Source organism: Musca autumnalis, unplaced genomic scaffold, assembly GCF_047663935.1.
Source record: "Musca autumnalis isolate F117 unplaced genomic scaffold, ASM4766393v1 scaffold_3, whole genome shotgun sequence".
Classification (NCBI taxonomy): domain Eukaryota; kingdom Metazoa; phylum Arthropoda; class Insecta; order Diptera; family Muscidae; genus Musca; species Musca autumnalis.
Window position 1 is genome coordinate 32,424,198 of NW_027411866.1, and position 3,326 is coordinate 32,427,523.

The window sequence follows — 3,326 nt, forward strand, 5'->3', positions numbered from 1 at the left end:
CCCGGTGAACTTTTGTACTGGAAAGTCATGCCCGGTGAACTTTTGTATGGGAAAAGTCATCTCCGGTGAACTTTTGTATTAGGAAAGTCATGCCCGGTCAACTTTTGTATTGGGAAAGTCATGCCCGGTGAACTTTTGTATTGGGAAAATCATCTCCGGTGAACTTTTGCATTGGGAAAGTCATGCCCGGTGAACTTTTGTATTGGGAAAGTCATGCCCGGTGAACTTTTGTTTAGGAAAGTCATGCCCGGTGAACTTTTGTATTGGGAAAGTCATGCCCGGTGAACTTTTGTATTGGGAAAGTCATGCCCGGTGAACTTTTGTGTTGGGAAAGCCATGCCCGGTGAACTTTTGTATTGGGAAAGTCATGCCCGGTCAACTTTTGTACTGGGAAAGTCATGCCCGGTGAACTTTTGTGTTGGGAAAGTCATCTCCGGTGAACTTTTGTATTGGGAAAGTCATGCCCGGTGAACTTTTGTATTGGAAAGTCATGCCCGGTGAACTTTTGTGTTATGAAAGTCATGCCCGGTGAACTTTTGTATTGGGAAAGTCATGCCCGGTGAACTTTTGTATTGGGAAAGTCATGCCCGGTCAACTTTTGTACTGGGAAAGTCATGCCCGGTGAACTTTTGTATTGGGAAAGTCATGCCCGGTGAACTTTTGTATGGGAAAAGTCATGCCCGGTGAACTTTTGTACTGGGAAAGTCATGCCCGGTGAACTTTTGTATGGGAAAAGTCATCTCCGGTGAACTTTTGTATTAGGAAAGTCATGCCCGGTCAACTTTTGTACTGGGAAAGTCATGCCCGGTGAACTTTTGTATTGGGAAAGTCATGCCCGGTCAACTTTTGTATGGGAAAAGTCATGCCCGGTGAACTTTTGTACTGGGAAAGTCATGCCCGGTGAACTTTTGTATTGGGAAAGTCATGCCCGGTGAACTTTTGTGTTGGGAATGCCATGCCCGGTGAACTTTTGTATTGGGAAAGTCATGCCCGGTGAACTTTTGTACTGGGAAAGTCATGCCCGGTGAACTTTTGTACTGGGAAAGTCATGCCCGGTGAACTTTTGTATTGGAAAGTCATGTCCGGTGAACTTTTGTATTGGGAAAGTCATGCCCGGTGAACTTTTGTATTGGAAAAGTCATGCCCGGTGAACTTTTGTATTGGGAAAGTCATGCCCGGTGAACTTTTGTATGGGAAAAGTCATGCCCGGTGAACTTTTGTATGGGAAAAGTCATGCCCGGTGAACTTTTGTATTGGGAAAGTCATGCCCGGTGAACTTTTGTATTGGGAAAGTCATGCCCGGTGAACTTTTGTATTGGGAAAGTCATGCCCGGTGAACTTTTGTATGGGAAAAGTCATGCCCGGTGAACTTTTGTATGGGAAAAGTCATGCCCGGTGAACTTTTGTATTGGGAAAGTCATGCCCGGTGAACTTTTGTATTGGGAAAGTCATGCCCGGTGAACTTTTGCATGGGAAAAGTCATGCCCGGTGAACTTTTGTATTGGAAAGTCATGCCCGTGAACTTTTGTATGGGAAAAGTCATGCCCGGTGAACTTTTGTATGGGAAAATTCATGCCCGTTGAACTTTTGTATGGGAAAAGTCATGCCCGGTGAACTTTTGTATTGGGAAAGTCATGCCCGGTGAACTTTTGTATTGGGAAAGTCATGCCCGGTGAACTTTTGTATTGGGAAAGTCATGCCCGGTGAACTTTTGTATTGGGAAAGTCATGCCCGGTGAACTTTTGTGTTGGGAAAGCCATGCCCGGTGAACTTTTGTATTGGGAAAGTCATGCCCGGTGAACTTTTGTATTGGGTAAGTCATGCCCGGTGAACTTTTGTACTGAGAAAGTCATGCCCGGTGAACTTTTGTACTGGGAAAGTCATGAACGGTGAACTTTTGTATTGGAAAGTCATGCCCGGTGAACTTTTGTATTGGGAAAGTCATGCCCGGTGAACTTTTGTATTGGGAAAGTCATGCCCGGTGAACTTTTGTATTGGGAAAGTCATGCCCGGTGAACTTTTGCATGGGAAAAGTCATGCCCGGTGAACTTTTGTACTGGGAAAGTCATGCCCGGTGAACTTTTGTATTGGGAAAGTCATGCCCGGTGAACTTTTGTATTGGGAAAGTCATGCCCGGTGAACTTTTGTGATGGGAAAGCCATGCCCGGTGAACTTTTGTATTGGGAAAGTCATGCCCGGTGAACTTTTGTATTGGGAAAGTCATGCCCGGTCAACTTTTGTACTGGGAAAGTCATGCCCGGTGAACTTTTGTGTTGGGAAAGTCATCTCCGGTGAACTTTTGTATTGGGAAAGTCATGCCCGGTGAACTTTTTTATTGGGAAAGTCATGCCCGGTGAACTTTTGTATTGGGAAGTCATGCCCGGTGAACTTTTGTATTGGGAAAGTCATGCCCGGTGAACTTTTGTGTTGGGAAAGCCATGCCCGGTGAACTTTTGTATTGGGAAAGTCATGCCCGGTGAACTTTTGTATTGGGAAAGTCATGCCCGGTGAACTTTTGTACTGGGAAAGTCATGCCCGGTGAAATTTTGTATTGGGAAAGTCATGCACGGTGAACTTTTGTATTGGGAAAGTCATGCCCGGTGAACTTTTGTACTGGGAAAGTCATGCCCGGTGAACTTTTGTATGGGAAAAGTCATGCCCGGTGAACTTTTGTATTGGGAAAGTCATGCCCGGTGAACTTTTGTATGGGAAAAGTCATGCCCGGTGAACTTTTGTATTGGGAAAGTCATGCCCGGCGAACTTTTGTGTTAGGAAAGCCATGCCCGGTGAACTTTTGTATTGGGAAAGTCATGCCCGGTGAACTTTTGTATGGGAAAAGTCATGCCCGGTGAACTTTTGTATGGGAAAAGTCATGCCCGGTGAACTTTTGTATTGGGAAAGTCATGCCCGGTGAACTTTTGTATTGGGAAAGTCATGCCCGGTGAACTTTTGCATGGGAAAAGTCATGCCCGGTGAACTTTTGTATTGGGAAAGTCATGCCCGGTGAACTTTTGTATGGGAAAAGTCATGCCCGGTGAACTTTTGTATGGGAAAAGTCATGCCCGGTGAACTTTTGTATGGGAAAAGTCATGCCCGGTGAACTTTTGTATTGGGAAAGTCATGCCCGGTGAACTTTTGTGTTGGAAAAGTCATGCCCGGTGGACTTTTGTATTGGGAAGTCATGCCCGGTGAACTTTTGTATGGGAAAAGTCATGCCCGGTGAACTTTTGTATGGGAAAAGTCATGCCCGGTCAACTTTTGTATTGGGAAAGTCATGCCCGGTGGACTTTTGTATTGGGAAAGTCATGCACGGTGAACTTTTGTAT